Source organism: Amblyraja radiata, chromosome 20, assembly GCF_010909765.2.
Source record: "Amblyraja radiata isolate CabotCenter1 chromosome 20, sAmbRad1.1.pri, whole genome shotgun sequence".
NCBI lineage: Eukaryota > Metazoa > Chordata > Chondrichthyes > Rajiformes > Rajidae > Amblyraja > Amblyraja radiata.
The window spans coordinates 15,203,652-15,231,233 of record NC_045975.1 but is presented as its reverse complement, the minus strand read 5'-3'; positions in this window follow the sequence as shown (position 1 = coordinate 15,231,233).

Here is a 27,582-nt window from a genome sequence, read left to right as displayed (position 1 = left end):
TACAATTGCTACTATTGTTGTTGGATGGAACCAAGGGTTGATCATTAGATTGTAACAGATATCCACTGTCATAGATATTCCATACTTCTCTTCCCTTCCCCATCTATCCCACAAGCTGCTACTTGCCCTCATTTTACTTTTCATCTTGGAGATGACTGATAAGATCATGGGGTGGAAAATGCCGCAGCGGCCTCGGCCTTAATAAAACAGGATTGAAAATACAGAAAATGTTGCTGTAAAAATATCAAAAATAAAGCAACATGAATGACAGGTTGGCAAGGAGGAAGAATTTATTTTGGTTCATCTGTCTTAATAACATAGTCAGGCTATCCAATATCATTCTGATGTCAATCAGTTCTACTGCTGATATTTTCTTATCCAATCTACATAGCAAGAGGAAGCCACTAGTTAAATATTTAAGGTGGTAATCCCTTGCCTTATGTAAAACGTGACAAAGACATAGGGGACATTTAACTGGTAATAAAATATGTCTTCGGCTTTTTAATAATTCCAACATAACTGCTATATCTGTACAATTCCTCTAAATGTTATAGGGTTTCAGACAGCACCTGTTTTTTTTCTTACTCAAAGACCATTCTATCAATTGAAGTCAACTTGGTCTGGCAGCTTTCTGTCATATGTGACTTCTTTAAGGCTTCATACATGTCCTGTGTAGATGTGTGAGGTAGGGTAGCATGGAGCAGAAGCGGCAGAAAATATAATAGATTATGGCTGTTCATTTTATTTTCCCTTGAGCACCACTAAATCTTTGCCTCCAAGACCGAACCGAGAAGTCTGGATTTATATTGGGGGTCTCAGATCTGCAGTTTACATTTGCAGCCACCAGATGGTGGGGTTACACAGTACGGTCAGGGATACTTCAACCTGCCATCAACCCAGGTTGTGCATTATCTTGAGTATTACTATGAGAACTATAACATGCAAAATGCATGCTGGTGTATATCAACAATTTTCTTCACCGCAACAGTCATGTATCACAACTAGAATAAGTTTACACATCATACAAACAAAACAGAATTTCCTCAAATATGTTTGCACATTCACCCTGTGACTGCGTGTGCTTTTCTCCAGCTGCTCCAGTTTCCTGCCACATTCCAAAGACATGCAGGTTTGTAGGTTAATTGGCTTCTGTAAGTTGTCCCTAGTGTGTTGGATGCGAAACTGAGATGCCATTGAACTAGTGCACGGGTGATCTTTGGTCACGGACTTGGTGGGCCGAAGGGCCTGTTTCCACTCTGTATCTCGAAGCATGACATCTTCATCTAGGTGGGGGAATGATAATTCAAGTAAAAAGCATCTGAATGTGAACAAATACTCCAGGGATTTATTCTCATGGGCTACAAATCATAGTATAGCTTGTTCCATTTATAATGCTCGGAGCTGGGGATGTCTCCTTGGAAAAATTCAATAGCAACGGATTCAATTTATGACATGCTTTTAACCTAGCAAGAGCATTCTCGCAAGCTTCACAGAAGCAGAGTCAAACAGATGACCGCCAATCCACATAAAGGAGTGAGCCAAAAAGATACATTCTGAAAAAATATTTTGAAAGAGGAAAGAGAGGTTGATAGATAACAGGGTTTTGGAAGGGAATTTCAAAATGAGGGTCAGCAGCAGAAAGAATGGCCAAAGAATAACATTTAGAAGACACTTGGATAAGTACGTGGATAGGAAGGGCTTAGAAGGATGTGGGCCAAACGTGGGCAAATGGGACCAGTTTAGATGGGCAACTTGGTCATCATGGGCCATGACTCTGTAACTGGTAAGGTGATTGAACTCAGAGGTGCACAATTGGAGATCAGATAACACAGTGTCTTATAGGGCTGGGAGGAATTACAAACTGTGGGAAGGATAAGGTTATAGAAAAATCTGAAAGCAAAAGTCTGGGAAATTTACTGTTGAGATAAAAATAGAAAATGCTGGAAACACACAGCAGCTCTGGCACCATCTGTGACAGAGAAGCAGAGTTAATGTTTCAGACTGAAGACTTCATGTCAGGACTGAAGTATTGCTTTGTTGGAAACTTGTTTAGGTCAGTAAATACAGAGATGGAGAGGACTTTCTACATTTAGAACAGAGGAAACAGAATGTTGGTCCTTCTCAGATTTACAGATAATAGAATGAGAGAAGTCAGTAAAAATGTGTGGTAAGAGACATGGTGAAGATTTCAGCAGCAGATGAACTGAGGTAAGACTAGGATTAAGTGACGTTACTCTGATAGCATAAGTGTGAGCGATCCAAAACTCAGCTGATGACCAGGTAATACACATGAGGTCACAAAAAGTCTGGTTCAGTTTCAGACTGTACCCAGGGTGATTTATGGAGGCAGTGACTGAAGATTGGTTTCCATGATGATACTGTCTATATGGAGTTTGTACGTTCTTCCTGTGGCCTGAGAGGATTTCCATGTTTGAGCATTTGAACACAACATTTATTTGGCACAATGTGGTGTGTTTATTGCTATCTAATGCCTGGGTAGCTACCTAATACTTTGGAGGCACTGATTGTGCTTGGAACAATCTAAACATAAGGTATTTTAAAAGCATTAAACATATCGAGAGCTTGTGTGACAGTATAAATGGACAGTACAAGGACACAAATAAACAGGGGAGGAAAGTTAATGGTAACATTTTAGGATGGATTGACAATTGGTTAATTGGGAAAATGAATAAAAATAAATGGGCTATTTTTGGGTTGGGATGTCTTGGATTTATACAGGACCCCAGCTGTTTACAGTCTTCATGAAGGGACCAATTTAATATATCAACGTTTGCTGGTGATGTCAAAGTATGCAGCAGTGTGTAGTGAGGAGGATCCCGAGAGTCTTCAGGGAGGTATAGGCAGGCTAAGCAAAAGGACAAAGACTAGGCAGATGGAAAAATGGTGCCGTGTCTTCTTTGACAAACAGAAATCGAAAGGTGAAGTATTTTTAAAAGTGAGACATTGAAATGCTTTGGTATTCAGAGAACCTGGGATTCCATACATATGAATCATTGAAAGTACAGGATGTAACTGAATACAAAGTACAGGATGTAACTAACGTAGAAGAGTACAGCATAGGAACAAGCCCTTTAGCCCCAATGTCTCGGCAAAACATGATGCCAAGATTAAGTAATCTGCCTGCACATTATCCATATCCCTCCATTCTTACCACCTTTGTGTAAAAAATCTTGCCCTGCATATCTCCTTTAAACTTTGCCCCACTGAACTAACAGCTTTGCCTTCTAGTCTTTTAACATTTCCATCTGTGAAAAAGCTTCCGACTGTCTGCCCTATCAATGTCTCTCAAAATCATATATACTTCTATGGTCTTCCCTCAATCTCCAGCTCTCCGGAGGAAACCATCCAAGACTGTCCAGCCTTTCCTTGTACCTAAAAGCCCCTAATCTAGGCAGCATTCTGGTAAACCTCTTCTGCATCATCTCCAGAGCCACCACATCCTTCCTGTAATGGGGTAACCAGGACTGCATGCAATACTCCAAATGCAGCCAAGCCAAAGTCTTATAGAGCTGCATCATAAAGGGCCTGTCCCACTTAGGCGACTTTTGAGGCGAGTGCAGGAGACTCGTCTCATAAACGCCACATGGTCGCCACAAGTTCGCTGGTGGTCTCTGGTGAGTCTCCTTCGCGGACGAGAGGAGTTCCAGCATTCTAGGAACTAGTCGCAGCCTCAGTATTGAAAAATTTGCTGCAACCAAAAATTGGTCACCATGGAGAAAATCGATACTTTTGTAGTCATGGGTGCAGTGGTAGTGGGGTCGCCATGTCGTTGTAGGTAGTTGAGGCAGCTGTAGGAAATTTTAGTTAATCTCCTTTGCTGACCGGGCATTTTCATTGGCTCATTGGGGGGAAAAAACGTAAGCATGAGTTTTCAGAACCCAGGAAAACCTACCGGTAATGTTAAATGGCCGCTAACCTTCACAATTGTGTATCTCTGGCTTATAAAAAGTTGGCTGGCTTCTTAAAAGTGTTTCCACTCCCTCTTCCCCCCCCCCCCCCCCCTCCCCCTCCCACACCCCCTCCCCTTGCTCCCCCCTTCTCCCCTCTCCCCGCTCCCCCCTTCTCCCCTCCCTCCTCCCCCTCCCCGCTCTTTTAAAGGACTTACCGTACACTGTGCTAGCCGTCTTTAACCTTCCTGTTCATCGCGGTGTGTGTCTGTATCACCTTGGCTTTAAACCGTGAATTTCAGACAGCGCTCCCCCACTTTCGCTGGCGCGTGTGTGCGTGTGAGTGTGTGTGTGCGTGTGCGTGTGGGTGTGCGTGTGTGTGTGTGTGTGTGTGTGTGCGTGTGCGTGTGCGTGTTTGTGTGTGTTCGTTCCGCTCTGACGGTCGCTGTTCCAGTTCGCATTTCTTCAGGTGAGTTTCTCGAGCGTGAAGGTTGCAGGCAGTCCGCTGAACAGTTGCCTAAGTGGGACAGGCCCTTTCTATGGCTCTTATACTCAATGCTCTGAACAATGAAGGCAAGCATGCATATGCCTACTTTACCACTTTATCTAAACACACCACTTTGAGGGAGCTATACACATGGACCCCAAGATACCTCTCTATATCAATGCTGTTATCACACCTCCCCACTATAATCGTCCTCCCAAAGAGCAACACCTTGCACTTGCTTGGATTAAACTTTATCTGCCATTTCGCAGTTCTTTTCTGTAGCTGATCTATATACTTTAATGGCCTTCCTCACTGCTTGCCACTCCCGTAATCTTGGTGCCTGTATGTTAGCCTTAATTGCAATAAGATTTGAATTGAAAAAGTAAGGACGTCTTCCTGCAATTGGTGCACTGATGAGACCACATCTGGAAAATTGCGATAGGTTTGAACTCTCTATCTAGGGAAGGATGCATGTCTGATTCAGAGGTAGGGGGAAGAGAATAGATCAAAGGATAAACTGGGTGATATTTCCTATCAGTCAAAACTTGGTTTCAGAGAAATATATCTGAGGAGTCTGGGGCTTAAATAGCCTCATCATGTTTCTGAACCAAAGCATCTAATTAACCTTGCAATGCTCTGCTGTAGGAGAGCTATATGGGCCTGTCCCACTTAGGTGATTTTTTTAGGCAACAACAGGTGACTAGTTTGTCACCACATGTTCGTCGATGGTCGCCGGGAGTAGTCTCCTCAGTCGCGCAAAAAGTTGCAGCGTCTTTCTGGTCGCCGTTAAATTTTCAACATGTGGGTTTGACGCCAGTGAGTGTAGCTTGATTTCTCCTGAAGTAGGTGCTGTCGTAGGTTGTCGCCAGGATGACGTAGGTTGCCGCTGGTTTTTCGGCGACCTGCTGCGCCTATGACAGTCGCCGGCAGCTGCCTAAAAAAATCGCCAAGTGGGATAGGCCCACTTATCTTGTACTTTCCTCCCTCTAATCGACATCCCAAATAAATGTTTTACACTTCTACAACCACTATTAAGTTTATTTGCTGGTGTTGTTTGTCTTTTTGCAGCACTGATATATGTATTCATTTGATAACCACCCCCCCCCCCCCTCCCCACCGAGGTTGGGTGCATTAAAATTATGCCAAAAGTAACCTCAACCATAGTTATATGACCGAGTTAATGTTCCAATTGTATACTTTCAATTTGCTCAGGATGAGCATAAATATACAAAACAAGCTCATTACATTCACTTTCAGCTGCTGCTATAATGGGAGATGTAAAAAAATAACAACACATATATTTTGTCAGTTAGTCATACTGAAACGAATACACATGCAGCAACATGGAGTATTATTTCCCCCTGTGTAAAGGATTGTTGCAGAGGATTCAACAGTGGGAGATATAAAATCAGAATAAAAATATAAACAGGAGCCTATCAATCACCTAAAAAATTGAATCCTTGACTAACATTGAGGCCCAAGATAGACACAAAACGCTGTAGTAAAGGGCCTGTCCCACTTGAGCAGCATTATTTGCGCATCATTTATGCGACAGGCCGGTAGTGACTGTTGCGTGAAAATCGTCTAGCAGTACGACAGTCATGCGCCAAGTGCTCTTGAGGGCCCTGCTTCTTTTGGGAGCCATTTGCCATGTAATTCGTACTTAGTCTGATCTCCATGGCAAGGATTTTTCCAGTAAAATTTTTTCAAAACTATGTGCGCTTTATACCCGGGTGGTCATGTGGTGCGGCGCTCAAATGATGCGCTGATGGCGCGCCGATGGCGTACGGGCGGTGTATGGTTTACAGACGTTGACGCACGGTGACGCATAATAAATTAGCATAGGCAATGTTCGTGCAGGTGGCATCTCTGGAGAAAAGGAATAGTCACCTGCTCCTTTTCTCCAGTTCTTCTTCTTGCGTATGGCGTGCACAGCCAAAAGTTGTGGGACAACTTGTTCTATTTGATTGTGCACGCCGGGTTGATTGCATTCTCCAGTGATGCTGCCTGACCTGCAGCTTTCTACGCAACATTGAGGTTTAATTGATTATAGAATGAATTAAGTAAAGAAAAAAAACACTTAATAAATAACGAATCTGAAGGTATGGATATTCAGATAATATTGCAGTTTAGTGCCACCAAATTATAAGATTCATAAATACCTGCAAATGAAATCAATTATGTGTAAAGATATACTATGGAGTTTGTACCTTTTCTCCAGAGTTGCTGCCTGACCTGCTGAGCTACTCCAGCACTTTGTCCAGTCTTTGGTATAAATCAGCATCTGCTGTTCCTTGTTTCTACTATACAGCATTGTTAACAGAAGACAGTCACATTGCAACATAAAATATAGGAATTTGCTTTGTATCTGTCTTGCACTGATTGAACAGTTCCGTTTGAAGAACATGAAAGATGGCCCTCTTGTAATGAAGCTGTCTTTAACAATCTGTTACCTGTGGTGTGTGACTTACAACTGTAAATCACTCTGTACACAAACTCTCCTCCGTTCAGTCACTCTCCTTCCACAGTGCTGAATGCAAACATAGTTGTGAATGTTATTGCCTGACACACTGTGAGATTACGCGATTTAAACCAACAATATGGTTAAGATGTGATGTAAGGTAATCAAAGAGATCTTTCAGAATAACATGATAGATACCTCCCCTGTGGTTAACAAAATAGGCTAAAAGTAGTAATAAACTTAAAGTAAATCATAACATTGTACAAAGACTGATGGTAGGTTATAAGATTGAACTAGGTATAAAAACAGTACGGATTAGCAAAGAATAGTAATAATGATAAGTAAAGGGGCTGTCCCACTGTGATGACCTAATCTGCGAGTTTAGAAGAGTTTGCTCTCAACTCAAACTCGTAGCATGGTCGACACGTGGTCCTAGGAGGTCCTATGAGGTCACTGGAACTCTCCCGCATACTCGCGGCCTCTGTTTGGTCGAGGAAAAAGTTTCAGCATGTTGAAACATTTTCCGCGTGTAAAAATTGGTCGTCATGGTTCTTTTGAACTCGTAGTGGAGTGGAGTGAAGTCGCTATGTAGTTACAGGCAGTCGAGGGCAGCCATAGGCAATCTCCTTCGCTGACCGGGCATTTTAATTGGCTCATTTGAGTTTTCAGGACCAAGGAAAAGCGACCGATAATGTAAAATGCCCACTAAACTTTATTAAACGTTTGGCTTCTTAAAAGTGTCCCCCCTCCTTCCCCCCCCCCCCCCCCCTCCCCCCCTTTCCCCCTCTCCCCCCCCCCCCCCCCCCCCCCCCCTTCTCCCAACCCCCCCTTCTCCCACCCCCCCCCCCCCCTTTCTCAGTACAGAAGTGGTATTGAACAAATTGTTGGTGACACAAGGAACTGCAGATGCTTGAATCTTTAGTAAAACTTAAAGTGCTGGAGTAACTCTGTAGGTCAGGCAGCATCAAGCGCAGACTTGACGATCGTTTCGCTGAACAACCTACGATCAATCCGCCTTGGCCTAAATGATCTCCCGGTTGCCAAATGTTTTAACTCCGCATCCCATTCCCAAACTGACCTTTCTGTCCTGGGACTCCTCCACTATCAGAGTGAGACCACATTCAAATTGGAGGAACAGCATCTCATATTTTGCTTTGACAGCTGACAATTCAGTGGTATGAATATTGATTTCTCTAATTTCAAGTAACCCTTGCATTCATAGAAACATAGAAACATAGAAATTAGGTGCAGGAGTAGGCCATTCGGCCCTTCGAGCCTGCACCGCCATTCAATATGATCATGGCTGATCATCCAACTCAGTATCCCGTACCTGCCTTCTCTCCATACCCTCTGATCCCCTTAGCCACAAGGGCCACATCTAACTCCCTCTTAAATATAGCCAATGAACTGGCATCGACTACCCTCTGTGGCAGGGAGTTCCAGAGATTCACCACACTCTGTGTGAAAAAAGTTCTTCTCATCTCGGTTTTAAAGGATTTCCCCCTTATCCTTAAGCTGTGACCCCTTGTCCTGGACTTCCCCAACATCGGGAGCAATCTTCCTGCATCAAGCCTGTCCAACCCCTTAAGAATTTTGTAAGTTTCTATAAGATCCCCTCTCAATCTCCTAAATTCTAGAGAGTATAAACCAAGTCTATCCAGTCTTTCTTCATAAGACATTCCTGACATCCCAGGAATCAGTCTGGTGAACCTTCTCTGCACTCCCTCTATGGCAATAATGTCCTTCCTCAGATTTGGAGACCAAAACTGTACGCAATACTCCAGGTGTGGTCTCACCAAGACCCTGTACAACTGCAGTAGAACCTCCCTGCTCCTATACTCAAATCCTTTTGCTATGAAAGCTAACATACCATTCGCTTTCTTCACTGCCTGCTGCACCTGCATGCCCACTTTCAATGACTGGTGTACCATGACACCCAGGTCTCGCTGCATCTTTTCTTTTCCTAGTCGGCCACCATTTAGATAATAGTCTGCTTTCCTGTTTTTGCCACCAAAATGGATAACCTCACATTTATCCACATTATACTGCATCTGCCAAACATTTGCCCACTCACCCAGCCTATCCAAGTCACCTTGCAGTCTCCTAGCATCCTCCTCACAGCTAACACTGCCCCCCAGCTTAGTGTCATCCGCAAACTTGGAGATATTGCCTTCAATTCCCTCATCCAGATCATTAATATATATTGTAAATAGCTGGGGTCCCAGCACTGAGCCTTGCGGTACCCCACTAGTCACTGCCTGCCATTGTGAAAAGGACCCGTTTACTCCTACTCTTTGCTTCATGTTTGCCAGCCAGTTCTCTATCCACATCAATACTGAACCCCCAATGCCGTGTGCTTTAAGTTTGTAAACTAATCTCTTATGTGGGACCTTGTCGAAAGCCTTCTGGAAGTCCAGATACACCACATCCACTGGTTCTCCCCTATCCACGCTACTAGTTACATCCTCGAAAAATTCTATAAGATTCGTCAGACATGATTTACCTTTTGTAAATCCATGCTGACTTTGTCCAATGATTTCACCACTTTCCAAATGTGCTGCTATCCCATCTTTAATAACTGACTCTAGCAGTTTCCCCACTACCGATGTTAGACTAACTGGTCTGTAATTCCCCGTTTTCTCTCTCCCTCCCTTCTTAAAAAGTGGGGTTACGTTTGCTACCCGCCAATCCTCAGGAACTACTCCAGAATCTAAAGAGTTTTGAAAGATTATTATTAATGCATCCACTATTTCTGGAGCTACTTCCTTAAGTACTCTGGGATGCAGCCTATCTGGCCCTGGGGATTTATCGGCCTTTAATCCATTTAATTTACCCAACACCACTTCCCGGCTAACCTGGATTTCACTCAATTCCTCCAACTCCTTTGACCCGCGGTCTCCTGCTATTTCCGGCAGATTATTTATGTCTTCCTTAGTGAAGACGGAACCAAAGTAGTTATTCAATTGGTCCGCCATATCCTTGTTCCCCATGATCAACTCACCTGTTTCTGACTGCAAGGGACCTACATTTGTTTTAACTAATCTCTTTCTTTTCACATATCTATAAAAACTTTTGCAGTCAGTTTTTATGTTCCCTGCCAGTTTTCTTTCATAATCTATTTTTCCTTTCCTAATTAAGCCCTTTGTCCTCCTCTGCTGGTCTCTGAATTTCTCCCAGTCCTCCGGTATGCTGCTTTTTCTGGCTAATTTGTACGCATCATCCTTCGCTTTGATACTATCCCTGATTTCCCTTGTTATCCACGGATGCACTACCTTCCCTGATTTATTCTTTTGCCAAACTGGGATGAACAATTTTTGTAGTTCATCCATGCAGTCTTTAAATGTCTTCCATTGCATAACCACCGTCAACCCTTTTAGAATTAATTGCCAGTCAATCTTGGCCAATTCACGTCTCATACCCTCAAAGTTACCTTTCTTTAAGTTCAGAACCATTGTTTCTGAATTAACAATGTCACTCTCCATCCTAATGAAGAACTCAACCATATTATGGTCACTCTTGCCCAAGGGGGCACGTACAACAAGACTGCTAACTAACCCTTCCTCATTACTCAATACCCAGTCTAAAATAGCCTGCTCTCTCGTTGGTTCCTCTACATGTTGATTTAGATAACTATCCCGCATACATTCCAAAAAATCCTCTTCCTCAGCACCCCTGCCAATTTGATTCACCCAATCTATATGTAGATTGAAGTCACCCATTATAACGGTTTTTCCTTTGTCGCACGCATTTCTCATTTCCTGTTTGATACCATCTCCAACTTCACTACTACTGTTAGGTGGCCTGTACACAACACCCACCAGCGTTTTTTGCCCCTTAGTGTTTCGCAGCTCTACCCATACCGATTCCACATCCTGCAAACTAATGTCCTTCCTTTCCATTGCGTTAATCTCCTCTCTAATCAGCAACGCTACCCCACCTCCTTTTCCTTTCTCTCTATCCCTCCTGAATATTGAATATCCCTGGATATTCAGCTCCCAGCCTTGGTCACCCTGGAGCCATGTCTCCGTGATCCCAACTATATCATAGTCATTAATAGCTATCTGCACATTCAACTCATCCACCTTATTATGAATGCTCCTTGCATTGAGACACAAAGCCTTCAGGCTTGTTTTTACAACACTCTTACCCCTTATACAATTTTGTTGAAAAGTGGCCCTTTTTGATTTTTGCCCTGGTTTTGTCTGCCTTCCACTTTTACTTTTCACCTTGCTACCTATTGCTTCTACCCTCATTTTACACCCCTCTGTCTCTACGCTCACACATTTAAGAAACCCTTTCCCTTTAACTCCATCCTCCACTAGCCCATTCGACACCCCACCCCCCTTATTCAGTTTAAAACCACACGTGTAGCAGTGGCAAACCTGCCTGCCAGAATGCTGGTCCCACACCTGTTAAGATGCAATCCGTCCCTTTTGTACAGTTCCCCCTTACCCCAAAACAGATCCCAGTGATCTAAGAATCTAAATCCCTGCCCCGTGCACCAGTTCCTCAGCCACATGTTCCGGTCCCGTATCTCCCTATTCCTGCTCTCGCCAGCACGAGGAACTGGAAGCAAACCGGAGATAACAACCCTGGAGGTCCTGCTTTTCAGCATTTTCCGAGCTCTCTAAAGTCACGCTGCAGAATATTCATCCCCTTCTTTCCGACATCGTTTGTGCCGACATGCACTACCACTTCCGGATGTTCACCTTCGCCCTTGAGGATTTTCTGCACTCTGTCCGTGACATCCTGGATCCTGGCACCAGGAAGGCAGCACACCATCCTCGCATCCCGTCTGTTGCCGCAGAAACCCCTGTCCGTACCTCTCACAATGGAGTCTCCCACTACAATGGCGTTGCCTGCCTTAGGCCTTTTTGGTTTTGGCTCAACAGCCCTATTCGCATTGCAAGCCAGTCCGCCACCCAGTGTAAACACCTCTTCTGTCCCGACAGCTCCTAAGTGGGTGAACCTGTTCACAAGAGGTACAACACCCGGGGACGTTGGCATTCCATGCTTCCCTCCCGTTCTCACTGTCTCCCACCTTCTCTCTTCCAGTACCTTAGGTGTAACAATCGTACTGTAGGACGTCGAGGAACGACTCAGTTTCTCGGACGAACCGGAGGTCATCCACTTGCTTCTCCAGTTCCCCAACACGGCCCTTCAGGAGCTCTACCTGAATGCACTTCTCGCATTTGTAGCAGCCAGAGGCACCGGCAGTGTCCTTGACCTCCCACATACTGCAAGCATCGCACTGAATCAGCTTGCCTGACATCTCCTTCTTTCGTCTCTACCTCTCAAGCGTATTGCGTGGTCTCCTCTCCTAAGACTCTCGAGCCAAAGACTCACACTTCCCTCACAAGGCCGCTCACTCACTGCCGCTCGCCAAGAGCAGTCTTGCTTAAATTGACTGATAAATTGCCTGATTTACCAATTTACAAACCAAATTCCTCAGTTTTCAACTGTTTTCCCAGCACTGAAACTGTTTTCACTTCTCTCCTCCCACTTGGGCTAGAGCCAATTAGTCATATCTCTTGCAATTCTCCTGCTGCTGTTGTTGTTGCTCCCAAAGCTACAGCAGTTCTGAGTCAAGTCTGCCTGTCCTTGACCTGTACTTTAACTGTTTTCACTTCTCTCCTCCCACTTGGGCTAGAGCCAATCAGTCGTATCTCTTGCTAAGCTCCTGCTGCTGTTGTTGCTCCCAAAACTACAGCAGTTCTGAGTCAAGTCTGCCTGTCCTTGACCTGTACTTTAACTGTTTTCACTTCTCTCCTCCCACTTCGGCTAGAGCCAATCAGTCGTATCTCTTGCTAAGCTCCTGCTGCTGTTGTTGCTCCCAAAACTACAGCAGTTCTGAGTCAAGTCTGCCTGTCCTTGACCTGTACTTTAACAGTTTTCACTTCTCTCCTCCCACTTGGGCTAGAGCCAATCAGTCGTATCTCTTGCTAAACTCCTGCTGCTGTTGTTGCTCCCAAAGCTACAGCAGTTCTGAGTCTCTCATTCTGTCCCTCCCACACACTAGTTGTCCTGCGAGTCACACGGTTCATATCTCTTTGTTTTCACCTCGTCCTCCGCCTTTCCTTGATCATTGCTGCTAGCTTTGATTTGTTCTCTTCACACATTTCATTCTTTGCACATTTTCATACCTCTAGTTTCCCTCTCCCCTGACCCTCAGTCTGAAGAAGGGTCTTGACCCAAAAGGTCACCGACTCCTTTTCTCCAGAAATGATGTCTGTCCTGCTGAGTTACTCCAGTATTTTGTGTCTATCTTTGATGTAAACCAGCATCTGCAGTTTCTTCCTACACATCTCCTGAGGTAACGGATGGGTGATGTTTTGAGTCGGGGTCCTTCTACAGATTTTGCTGTTAGCTTACACGTTTTTGAGCCATGGTGGACTCATCCTAAGGTTTTAAAATAATTGCTTATTGAGACAGATGAAGCACTGTTTTAAAATGTCCATAATTACATTGATTTGGGGTAAAAAACTGTGAGATGAGAAAATAAAGTACATTTAGAGAAACAAGAAACAGGAAACTATAGGCCCAATAATTTAACATCTGCCACAGGGAAAAAGTAGAAGCTATTATTTAAGATTTTATAGAAAGACACTTTGAAAAATTCAACATATTCAGACAGAATCAACATGCTTTTGTGAAAGATAAATGATGTTTCACCTATTTATTGGACCTCCTTGAAGAGCTACAATGTGCTATGAATAAATGTACTGTGTATACTGTGCTTAGATTTCCAGAAGTCTTTTGACAAGGTGCCATAAGAAAGGTTATTGTGGAAAATGAAACCACTTAGTAGAGAAGGTTATATATTGAGATTGGCAGAAGATTGACTAGCTTAGAAGAAACAGAAATTCAACAGAAACGGACCTTTTCCCAGTTAGCACATTGTACAGATGTTGATGGCAGCACAAAATCTACCTCCTCCTTGGAAGTATTCATGGCTGGCAATCAACCAAGTTCCCGTAAAAACAAAAGCAAAAGATTAAATTATGCCCCTTGAAAATTACAAACCACCCAATAAACGTCAGAGCCCTTTTCATTACTACCGTTCCTAAAAATCAGATATTCATTATGAGAATTAAAGCTGTATTTGCAAGTTTATTGCACTAGATTTAATTTTCTTCTTCATACAGATGATATATAAACAATCAGGATGAAATCTCCTGTCCAAAGCCCACTAACCAAAACCATAAAAATATTTTCCTTTCTGGAATTTATTGTAACATAAAAGAAATCTGTAAATTATCTTCACTTATTATCTGTGATCTTGCTAACTTTGGGAAGACAGAAGGAAATTTTAGTAGTGCATTTATCCTGAGCTTTACACTGAGCAGTCCAATGAAAATATGAAAAATTTAATACTGTTTGGTGAAGAAGACCTGCCTTGGAAAATTCCTACAGCCAAACGGCACTGTGGCACAGTGGTAGAGTTGCTGCCTTACAGCGCCAGAGACCCGGGTTCAATTCTGATTACGGGCGCAGTCTGTATGGAGTTTGTGCGTTCTCCTTGTGACCTTGTGGGTTTTATCCAGGTGCACCGGTGCCCTCCCACATTCCAAAGATGTGCAGGTTTGTAGGTTAATTCGCCTCTGTAAATTGTCCCCAGTGTGTGTACGATAGAACTCATGTGAATCGGTGATTGCTAGTCAGTGTGGACTCGATGGGCCGAAGGGCCTGGTTTCACGCTTTATCTCTCAACTTAACTAAACTAAACTGAACTAAATCTCTTGACATTCTCTGCTGCTTTTTCAGAGTGCCTATTTGCCAGTTTACATTAATCTACAAAGAGCTTTGTCTTTAAAAAATACCAATGTTCATATTCTTTCCAATGGGCTATTGAATCTGTCCAATAACAAATACAAGGTTAGAATTCTGCTTGTCAATCTGTGCAAATTTATCCCACCATTTAGAGCTCTACAATTTGCCTTAGAGCCTTTGGGTTGGCAAGAGAAGAGGTAGGTGGCGGAGGAGAGGCAGCCATCCAAAACCCTTCTTTGGATAAGGGGGACTTGTTTAATTAACAGCTGGCATCAAGGTCTAGACTTGGCCCAAACTCTCCATTTGGATGCTATATCACCTCACCATCATTGACACATTGGTTGCCAACACCAGCACGAGTCTATTATACACCTATTCATGGCCTAATCATTGTGATATGAGCAGCTGTGCTCACTGAAACAAAGCAGTGCAACAATGTACAGAGTCGTAGCTGCCCAGCGCAGTGAAGCAACTGTTGCCTGACCACAGAATAACTGGACGCGGATGAAATGAGAATTTGCAGCAAATATTCGGTTTGGCAGCATCACATCTCACCTCCCCCGACATTGTGCATGTCAGGAAGCTAGGTAGCGAGTCAGCAAATGTGCTGAAAATCATTTGAGAACCATTGAGAAATGAAGAGGAAATTACTGACATCCAGCAAGCCAGCACAATGAGTGCAATGGTAATTGTTCTCAAGTCCCAACACAAATGTAGTTGTTGACAAATGTAACGTGCCTTAAGGAAAATTGAGTATTCTGTTATTTTTCCATTATTTTTCAATAAGCCCATAGGCTGCCTACATGCTGGGTGATGTATTAACACACGGCCAACTCATAATTTGCCATTTGACACAATATCCTCACTCAAATGTATGTCTTTCTCAGCTGAAGTAGTTTTTACGCACTGAGTCAAATAAATTAAACATTTGCAATCTTAAAAGGATGATTTCAACTGGCCTCTATTGATGTCTGCAGTATCCCCAAATGAATCGATAGATCATAGTTCCACTAATGCCCTTTTGAGTGGATTCACTCCTTTGGCTACTGAAAAGGCATCTTCTGTGTCTGCCTTTGATGTGACCAATCCTCCTTCATGCCGGGCTCAATCAAGGCCCTTTCTCCACGTTTTCGCTCATCATCTCTGTGCACTCTGCAAGGCCATCATTACTGCCTTTAGCTGATTATGCTCCACAATTATAGCTTTCTCTCTGCATATCCTCGTCCCTCCTTAAAATTTCCATCTGTCTCTTAATCTTTTCCCTTATACCCCTGTCCCACTTAGGAAACCTGAACGGAAACCACTGGAGACTTTGCGCCTCACCCAAGGTTTCCATGCGATTCCCGGAGGTTTTTGTCAGTCTCCCTACCTGCTTCCACTACCTGCAACCTCCGGCAACCACCTGCAACCTCCGGGAACCGCACGGAAACCTTGGGTGGGGCGCAAAGTCTCCAGAGGTTTCCGTTTAGGTTTCCTAAGTGGGACAGGGGCATCACTATATTGAAGAAGCAATGTGAGTACACTCTCTTACTGAAGCTATTACTATTTTCTATTCCTCTCCTGCTATTACTGAAGAGAATGGAATTGTTAAGCATTGGGAATAATTCACATGTCTATGGAAAGAGAGAAAATGTTGGACCCGACCCATCCCGACCCGAAATGTCACCTGTCCATGTTCTCCAGGGATGCTGCCTGACCCGCTGAATTAATCCGACATTTTGTGTCTTTAGTTGGTAAACCAGCATCAGCAGTTCCTTGGGGTGGAAGATTGCAACCTTCACGTGGTCCGCCCTGTTTCGACTAATCATTAGACATTCCGTGCACAAACGGAAGATCAAATAGTACAAGTTGTCCAACAACTTTAGGCTGTGCACACCACACGAAAGAAGAAGAAGCAGTTCCTTGTTTCTATGTTTTTGCCTGTTTATCTTACCGACCCTTCAATGTTTATAGATTAAGGGATGCATCATATTTTGCGTCATTGCCCTGACAGCAATGTTATATCCAGGTTCCAGCAGTCATTAACGATGAAGAATAAAGTTATGAATAAAATATAGTAATCTCCAGAAAACCAATTAGCAGAAGCAATTGATTCACTGTATAACATGCCTGTACATATTTACTGGGTGGGGTAGTGGTAACTGCCTCAGAAATATACAATGATGCAAATTAATTGGAATGTCTTTATTTTTAAATAACCCATTCTTTACTCCAGCTAGATGAAAAACTGGATGTTAATTGGAAATTCACACTGGGGACGTGCGGTTTGGATCAACATTCTTGCATGATTGGAACAAAGCTTACAGAGAAGATTGAGACTATATGTAAATCAGATATATAATGGGTATTGCTTCCACTAAATTGATTTACTGAGGTGGGATTTCGGATAATTTTAGGAGCTATTTATTATTAATGCAGTTTTACAGATTGGAGGCATACAAATGGATTGAAACCACCAAACACATATATAAATGAATGAATTTTTATTTAGAATATCTATGTACCTTTAACAAGAAATTGAATTTGTTACATCAGTTCCATGAGAGCAGGTAGTAAAGTTCAAATCTTCCAGACTTTAATTTATGGTTATTACATCAATGCACTTGATTGTATGACAGAAATGTGCTGATGGTGTCAAAGAGTTAATCGAGGAGTTATTTTTTGCTCCAGGTCCCATAATCTGTGATCTCTTGATCTCCATGTTGGGTTATAATATTGCTTTAGAAGACTAAACAAAATCAGGCCAATTAGCCATTATCTATATATATCTCAACTAACCAATTTTTTTGATTGTGCTGCACTTGAAAAGACTATTCCTAGTAATATTGTAACAAATCAGCGAAGCATTACTTTGCAAAGGAAACGGTATCCTTCAATCCCATATTAATTAAACTTTATTGTAGAGTTGCTGCCTTAAGGGGCTGTCCCACTGCGGCAACCTAATCTGCGAGTTTAGAAGAGTTTGCCCTCGACTCAAACTCGCAGTATAGTCGACACGTGGTCCTAGGAGGTCCTATGAGGTTACTGGAACTCTCCTTCATGCTTGAAGGAAGTTCCCGCATACTCGCGGCCTCAGCTAGGTCGCGAAAAAATTTTCAGCATGTTGAAAATTTTTTCGCGAGTAAAAATTGGTCGGCATGGTTCTTTTTAACTCGTAGCGCAGTGGAGTGGGGTCGCTATTTAGTTACAGGCAGTCGAGGGCAGCCGGAGGCAATCTTCTTCGCTTCTTCTTCTTTTCGTGTCTTTGAAGCTGGTTGACTATATGACAGTTTCCCATTCCTTTACACAGTCCTTTGCGTTTTGGTTGAACACTGCAAGATCCTTTGAGCTGCACTGGTTGGGTAGTAGGGGGCAGACAAGGCAGTGCTGCATTGTATGGACCTCTTCTCCACATTCACAGGTGGTTTGGCCAGTTTCATAGCCCCATCTGGCCATGGCAGCTTTTGATCGCCCTGTTCCTGTTCTCAGGCGGTTGAGCGTCTTCCACTGGACCCATGGTGCTTCTGAGCCCGGAGGGAGGGCTTCAGAAGGAGGGATACCCATGTCAGTAGGAGGGGGGTCGTCCTCAAGCCTTTTTGTCCATAGTTGGAGTCTGGTTTCTTCCCGTGATGTTATTAGGGGCTGGACATGGCTGAGAAAGCTTCTCCTGGACTTCAGCCGTTGGGCCGGGGGTACACGTCCATAGAGGAGGTGGCGTTCATCACTGGTGGCCTTGGTCATCTCTACTCGGCTGGCGACTTCTTCGCTGACCGGGGATTTTAATTGGCTCATTGGAGTATTCAGGACCAAGGAAAACCTACTGGTAGGTAAAATGCCCGCTAAACTCTATTAAACATTGTCTGACTTTTTAAAAGTGTCTTCACTCCTTCTCTCCCTCCCCCCCCTCTCCCCCCCCCCCCCCTCTCCCCCCCCCCACCCCTCCCCCCTCTCCCCCCCTCCCTCCTCTCCCCCCCTCCTTCCCCTCCTCTCTCCCCCCTCCTCTCTCCCCCCTCTCTCCCTCCTCTCTCCCCCCTCTCTCCTCCCCCTCTCTCCTCCCCCTCTCTCCTCCCCACTCTCTCCTCCCCCTCTCTCCTCCCCCCTCTCTCCTCCCCCTCTCCCCCCCCCTCTCTCCCCCCTCTCTCCCCCCCTCCTCCCCCAGCCATGATCATATTGAATGGTGCTGAATCAAAGGGCCGAATGGCCTACTCCTGCACATAATTTCTATGTTTCTATGTTTCTCCCGCCCATATTGTCATCCAAAATCGTTAGACATTTAATGTGTCTTCCTAGTCGGCATCCTCCCTCTTCCACCCCACTGTCCACCCCCACCTTCCCTGTAAATACTTTGCAGTGGTTCAAATTCACGAGCATTTGCTCTTTAAGAGGTCCAGGAATGGCTTCAGTCATCAGCAGTTAGCTTCATCTGCTGATGGCCACTGAAGAGAAATTGCACATAATGAATGTGTCCTAATGTGATGTCCAGCACATAACAGGGTACACAGTACAGTTCTGACACTGTAATGGGAGGACAAATATTATGTACAATCTGCGCATTGTGATTTAAATGCTACCCAGTTTCTCTCCAAATCTCCATCCTATTATACATTGTTTTGTTGTCACAAAGTAGGAAGGCTTCAAATTCTGCAGACAATGTTCTCTCTGGAATAGTATATTATAAATATATTTTCTCATCGGGTTGTCTGGGAATGAGATTCAAAGATGTTGAGTTCCTTTGGAACTTCTGTCTATGTGATTAGAATCTGCATAAACTGAAACAGAAGTCACAGAGACGTTGCTCTGTGATAACGCAGTCCTCGAGGTGAGACTACATTTGTAAATATATCGATATAGAAGTGTGAAAAGAAGCAAAATGCAAAATAATCATAAATGGCAATGAGGCTCGGTAGCGTAGCGTTAGAGTTGCTGCCTTACAGCACCAGAGGCCTGGGTTTGATGCTGACTACATGTGGTGTCTGTACAAATGTTTATATGTTCACCCGTGACCTGCGTGGGTGTTCTCTGGGAGCTCCAGTTTCCTCCCACACTCCAAAGATGTACAGGTTTGTAGGTTAATTGACTTTGGTCAAATTATATATTGTCCCTAGTATGTGTAGGATAGTGTTAGTGTGCGGGGATCGCTGGTCAACGCAGACTCAGTGCGCCAGAGGGCCTGTTTCCGCGCTGTATCTCTAAACTAAACTAAACTAATATCCTTCACATGAATTTTAATTCCCTTTAATTATACTTACATTCCTGAAAGTAAATGGTACTTTTGACCAAATTTGAAGTGACACATCGTTCAATTTGGTCAAAAATAGTATCTTTAAAACATTTATTTAAATTGTTACCAGCATTTGTCATTTATCATGTCTTCTCAGTAAACATTATGAAAAATTAATTTACTGTATTGTCGTTATTTGTATGGCTACACATGAGATAACTGTTTAATTTCTTGCTCTGTGCACGACAGCCAAAATGTTAATCTTGTGGTACTTTGTGATGAGCAGTCGCTGGGGGATTGTGGAAAGGTGCATAGTTTAATTGCTCCATAATAGATAACAGTGGAGCCAGCCATGTTGCCCATTAACTGAGGTAAACATATTTCTGATGTCTAAGTAACTGAGATATATCTACTGCAGTCACCTGAGATTGTAACAAATGAACAATTAATTTTAGCTAATGCACGAACTGCATGTTAAACTGCAGATCTGAGACAGAATGTTCTTGCTCTGAGCAAAAGCAATTTAGTTAGATTCAAATTATGCCTCAACATGATATTTCCTTTGTGGGAAAGAAATGACGATAGCAGGTTTTCTATTAATTGAAAGGTAATGTCCCAAGATATCTGCATTTAAGCTTAAAATTCCTAATTGACTATATTTCGAATTGTTAAGAAATAAAGAACATCTATATTTCTAGAAAGAAAAAACTGTGGCGGCTCCCAAGGGTCGTGCCATCATACTGTCGAACCCCTCGGCACGGGAGTGGTTCAGTCCGGAGGCGGCCCTTAGCCAGAGGGTTTAAAGGCAGGGGTTTGGGTGCCATCTTTCTCTAGTTTGGTCTTCCCTACAACTGGAAGGAACATAATTAAAGGTGCCTCTCAAAACACTGGACTTCGTGCTTCCTTTTGAGACCCACGCACTACATTGGTGACCCCCGACGCTCCATTGGCGTCATGATGGAGAGAAGAGAAAGCCCTACCTCCTCACAGGCCGGCCCGGCCCTGTCTCTGGACGCGGTCTCGGTGAAACTGCCCAACTTCTGGACCACCCGGCCGCTCATCTAGTTCCAGCAGGCGGAGACCCAGTTCAACCTGCGGGGCATCACGGTCGATGCCACCCGCTTCTATTACCTGGTGGGGGCCCTCGACCAGGACACGGTTGAAGAGGTCGCGGACTTCCTCGCAGCCCCCCCGGACACTGATAAGTATCTCGGCCTTAAGGAGCTCCTGCTCCAGATTTATGGCCTAAGCAGGATGGAGCGTGCTACTAGGATTCTGCATATGGAGGGCCTGGGCGACCGATGGCCATCTAGCCTCGTAAAGGAGATGGTGGCTCTACTGGATGGGCACACACCGTGCCTGTTGTTCGAATATACATACCTGCATCTGCTGCCAGCCTACATTCGTCTGCAGCTCACAGACGCCTCGTTTGCCGACCTCAGGGCCCTCGGGAGGCGCGCCGATGCGCTGTGGATGGCGCGCCCTGATGACGTCAGCGCGCTGGCCATCAGCAGAGATGGGGTCGCGCTTTTATTCAGACTACCGGCCCACCTCTCCATGCATGAGCACGCCGACTGCCGCCGGATAAAGTGCGTCTGGCACGGCGGGAATTCCGCACAATGGAGACCTTGGGGATCGTCCCCACTTCGAGCAGCCCTTGGGCGTCCCCACTCCACATGGTCCCTAAGTTGAGCGGGGGTTGGCGACCTTGCGGGGATTACTGACGGCTAAACGCCGCAACAACAGCGGATCGATACCCCATACCCCACATCCAGGACTTCACCGCCCATTTGGCTGGGGCCACAATATTTTCCAAAGTGGATCTGGTACGGGGTTATAACCAGATCCGGATGACATACCCAAGACGGCGATCATCACGCCATTCGGAATTTACGAGTTCACGCGGATGCCGTTCGGCCTCAAGAACGCTGCGCAGGCCTTTCAACGCCTAATGGACGGGGTTTGTCGCGACCTCGATTTCGTGTTTGTGTACCTGGACGACATCCTGGTGGCCAGCCGCTTGCAGCAGGAGCACTGCGCCCACCTTCAGCAGCTCTGTCAGCGGCTCAGCGAGCATGGTTTGGCCATCAACCTCGACAAATGCCGTTTTGGTGTAACCGAGATTGACTTCCTCGGCCACCGCGTGACTGCGCAAGGCGCGGTTCCCCTGCCTGACAGGGTCGACGCCATCTGTCGGTTTCCCCGCCCACGCATGGTGCGTGGCCTGCAGGAGTTTGTCGGCATGGTGGCGTTTTACCATCGTTTCGTGCCATCCGCGGCCCACATCATGCGGCCTCTGTATCAACTTCTGGCGGGTGGGCAGAACAAGAACGTTGAATGGACCCACGAGGCAGGGGCAGCTTTTGACGGCGCGAAGGAGGCCCTTGCTCGGGCCGTACTACTGGTGCACCCGCGGGGAGATGCCCCGACTGTTCTCATGGTGGACGCCTCGGAGTCGGCGGTTGGTGCTGTGCTGGATCAACTGACGGGCGGAGGTTGGCGGCCCCTGGCCTTCTTCAGCCGGCACCTCAACCGTGCGCAGACAAAATACAGCGCATTCGATCGCGAGCTCCTGGCTCTGTACCTGGCAGAGCGCCATTTTCGCTACTTCCTGGAGGGCCGCCCGTTCACCGCTTACACGGACCACAAGCCGCTCACTTTCGCCCTGGCGAAGGTCTCCGACCCCTGGTCCGCACGACAGCAGCGGCAATTGGCCTACATTTCTGAGTATACAACATCTATCCGCTACATCGAGGGGAAAGAGAACCGGGTGGCCGACGCATTGTCCCGCCCCGCTATCAACGCCGTGTTCGAGGTGGCGCCCGGAATTGACTATTCTGCTCTGGCAGAGGCACAGCTCACGGACGATGAGGTGCCCGCCTACCGGACTGCCATCTCGGGCCTCCGCCTTGAGGATGTCCCTCTCGGTCCTGCGGGAGTGACAATCCTGTGCGATGTATCGTCCGGTCAACCGCGCCCCATCGTCCCTGCCAGCTGGCGCTGGAGGGTGTTTGAGGTGATCCACGGACTGGCTCACCCATCAATCCGGGGGACAACGGCACTAGTGGCCGCTCGTTTCATGTGGCACGGTCTGCGCAAGCAGGTTGGCCATTGGGCTCGCACCTGCATTCCGTGCCAGACGGCAAAAATCCAGCGCCATGTCCGTGCGCCTCTCCAAAAGTTTGGTCTACCTCACCGGCGATTCGACCATCTCCACGTAGACATTGTAGGGCCTCTCCCGCCATCCCGGGGCTTCATCCACCTTCTTACAATGGTGGACCACTTCACGCGGTGGCCGGAGGCCATTCCGCTGGCCGATACTTCAACGGCTACGTGTGCTCGTGCGTTGTCCGCGCACTGGATTGCTCGCTTCGGGGTGCCGGCGCACATCTCCTCAGACTGGGGGCCACAGTTCACCTCCGAGCTGTGGTCAGCCATGGCTCGCTTGCTGGGGGTGCGGCTACACCACACCACGGCTTACCACCCACAAGCTAACGGTCTGGTGGAGAGATTCCACCGGCAGCTAAAGGCAGCACTGAAGGCACGACTCTCCCGCCCGGACTGGATGGACGAGTTGCCGTGGGTCATGCTGGGCATCCGGACTGCTCCCAAAGAGGACTTGGCCTCATCATCGGCGGAGCTCGTGTACGGGTCGCCACTCACGGTGCCCGGGGAGTTCGTGCCGTCGACGCCAGGGCAGCAGGAAACGCACTCATCCACCTTAAAGCGCCTTCGCGAGCGAGTTGGCAGGCTCGCACCCGTCCCGACATCCCGCCATGGGACATTTCGCCCACACGTGCCATCAGCCCTCAGGGACTGTCCATATGTCTTCCTGCGCCGTGATGCCCACCGGACGCCACTCCAGAGGCCGTACGAGGGCCCGTTCCGGGTGCTGGAACACGGGCAGTCGACTTTTGTCCTGGACATGGGGGGCCGGCCGGAGGCAGTGTCGATCGACCCTTTGAAGCCGGCACACCTGGACATTGACCAGCCGGTGCTGGTTGCCCAACTCCGGCCTCGAGGCGCCCCCCTTCACGGCTCCCTCCGCCTGTCACTCCACCTGTCCTCCTGCCGGTCCCTCGACCTGTCCCTCCACCTACGCCTCCGCCAGCCCCACGATCGGCTGACCTCCGCACGCGGGCCGGCCCGCCGGTGCGTTTCGTGCCTCTGGTTCTGGGGGGGGGGGTCCTGTGGCGGTTCCCAAGGGTCGTGCCATCATACTGTCGAACCCCTCGGCACGGGAGTGGCTCAGTCCGGAGGCGGCCCTTAGCCAGAGGGTTTAAAGGCAGGGGTTTGGGTGCCATCTTTCTCTAGTTTGGTCTTCCCTACAACCGGGAGGAACATAATTAAAGGTGCCTCTCAAAACACTGGACTTCGTGTTTCCTTTTGAGACCCACGCACTACAAAACTATTATTTTTGTTTGGCGCCGACATGGGGGACTAGGATTTAACCTGCAAACTCTTTGTGGGGTCGGAGGAAACTGGAGCACCCAGGGAAAACTAACATGGTCACAGGGGGAACGTACAAATTCCATTCCGACAACACCCACAGTCAGGATCGATCCCTGATGAGCCGTATAGATCAGAGTTGCAGCCTTTCTGATGCACATGCTAAATCCTGCTGGAATTCGTAATTAGAACTTGGCATTCCAGACCCTAACATGGCAAAAAAACACAAATGTTAAAATCAAGGGACCACCAGTCTCAGAAATTCCATTCATAACCAGAATTTTGCCTGACTTTAGCTTGCAATTCCAACGGCTACGTGAACTGTTCTTATCACATTACAAAGTCGGTGAGTTTATAAGCGTGGAATGTTTATGAACCCTATCTTAAATCAGCTCAGTTTAGATTGATTACTGAAAAAGACATTCATACTCGTTTAGCATCTTGCCTAGGTAACCAGACTCCAAGCACAAATTCCCTTTTTTTACCATTGAGCAGTCCTACCTTCTCCCTAGTTACCCCCTTTTTAAATGTAGAATTTAAAAAAATCAAACTTTGTTCTGTATGTTGCAAACTACAATAATGAAAGATCTTAGATCCTGCCTAACCTATGAAAGATGTTTCATCATATCTAACCTATTTAAATCTTTTTCCACATGTATGTATCTCTAAACTAAAGTAAACCAAACTAAAGTAAGAAGGTACACAAAATTGCTGGGGAAACTCAGCGGGTGCATCAGCATCTATGGAGCGAAGGAAATAGGCGACGTTTCGGGCCGAAACCCTTCTTCAGACTGATGGGGGGTGGGGGAAAGCTAAAGTAAAGTTAAAGTTAAAGTAAGAAGGTATTGAGGGCAAGGGGGCAATGCTGGATGATGGAATTAATATTGGCCAACATGGTGCCCTGTGGCCCATTTCCATGCTGCATTATTTTATGATTAGAAGGTAACATAGCAGCATGAACAGCCAGCGTGACACCAATCAGCATCGTCTGTGCCAAGGGTGTGTTTTTTTTGTCAATCACATCAAGATGAGATTCCATGTTAAGATTAAATGCACAAGCATGAATTTATACTGCAGAGACTTTGAATATCCAATGTTGGGACAGTTACCGCGTATCAGGAATGTCTTCTTTGGGCTATTTGCCTAATTTAATTAAGCTGCAAAACGCAAGTACTGTGGCACCATCGTCTGAAATCAAATCAAGCTTTATTGGTTCACAGGGTGGGAACTCGGAGATGGAGATATCAATGCAATTTTGATTGTGCAGCGATATAAAATCAACCCAATTTACTTCTGTTGATTTCGATTTTTACTAATGTCATGGAAACAAAAATAAGGTGATTTAAAGTTGGCGTCTGCTTGGCTATCGACTACATTGTTGTACAAAATCACAGTTACCTCCACTACACCTTAGCATCATTTGTGCAACAGTCTAATCATAATAAATGCAACTTTAATCAATTGTTATATCAGCACACATCCAAAGGACTGGTTATTCAGATTTCAAACAGCTACTAATGGGTGATTGATGATGCAGCATGCAGGCAGAAAAGCTTTAAGGCAGCAATAAGTAGGAAATAATAGTATATTTTAAAAAAGCTGATCGCAACAAAGGTGTTAAGCCTAAGTGGATGATGCAACCATTATGCCAAAAAGTTGGAGAGGAGAGGTTCTTGGTATAATGTTTTTGTGTGTGTGTGTTTGAAACATCACACTGCACTTCAAATACAATTATTTTCTCTTGGAGTGGATTGAAAGCTTATTCAGCTGTTCTGCAAATCCATTGCTGTTAAACTAATCTGTTATCAGTGATATGTTTTTTACATATATTTGTATATGTACAAGTTTTATCTTCACACTGTGTTTTTGATTTTCTGTTTTTGGAATGAATTCTGTTTTTAATTTGTGTCTCTGTGATGTCTTTATTACTTATTTTATTCTGATTATATGTTTTACTATGTAAGGTGTCCTTGAGATTTTGTATGAAAGGCGCCCATTAAATATAAAATTTATTATTATTATTATTATATGTAACAAAAAATGCTGGCAATACTCAGCAGGTCAGAAAGTATCTGCGGAGAAGGTCACGCAGACCACGCATGTCATGGTGGCGCAGCGGTAGAGTTGCTGCCTTACATCGAATGCAGTGCTGGAGACCCGAGTTTGAACCCGACTACGGGTGCTGTTGAACGAAGTTTGTACGTTCTCCCCATGACCTGTGCGGGTTTTCTCCGAGATCTTCGGTTTCCTCCCACACTCCAAAGACGTACAGGTTTGTAGGTTAATTGGCTTGGTAAATGTAAAAATCATCCCTAGTGGGTGTAGGATAGTGTTAATGTGTTAGGATCGCTGGTTGGTACGGGCCTGGTGGGCCGAAGGACCTGTTTCCGTGCTGCACAGTACCTCTAAACTAAGAAAGAAACAGAATGTATGTATCAACATGCGTTCTCTGATGCGCCATCTTTCAGATCTACAGTGAAACCAAGCTACTGCCTGTTCTCTCTGGTAACATGGTCATTGACAATAGGCAAGACCTGAATGAAATCCTTAATTTCTGAAATCATGACTAGACTTTGTTGAGATCACTGTCCTGAAATATTAACTCCACTTTGGAATAAGTGCTAGATCAAGGTGCTACCTGATTTAGTTTGGTTGAGTTTAGTGTGGAAACAGGCCCTTTGGCCAATCGAGTCTGTGTCAACCAGCGATCCCTGCACACTAACACTATGCTACACACACTAGGGACAATTTACAATTGTACCAAGCCAATTAGCCTGCAAACCTGTATGTCTTATGCATGGAAACTAGAGACCCCAGAGAAAACCCACACAGGTCACAGGGATAATATACAAACTCTGTACAGACAAGCACCCATAGTCAGGATCGAACTATGGTCTCTGGTGATATAAGGCAGCATCTATACCGCTGCGCTGCCACGCCTCCCATTTAGTTTACTCTAGTAAATATATGGCAAGTATGGGCAGATATAACCCAATATCTCTGATATCATGGCCAATATTTATCTCTGACTTAACCTTATAAAATAACCAGTGTTATCTTGTCATTATCATGTTTCAGGTTGTATGGGGGTTTGTGGTGGTGAATAGATTAGTTACTGATGACTACAGCTCAAATCTCTTTAGGTTTCATGCATTTTTGGGATATCCTGAAATGACATGTGATTGGCATTAAGTGAGCACAAGTTTTTCTTCTGTTCTTTTTTCCGTGCCTATGTGCTCATTTTCTGTCATGAGGCTTGAGATTAAAAGCTTTTGAATTATGGCCTAGTTGCTTTTGAGTCAGCTGA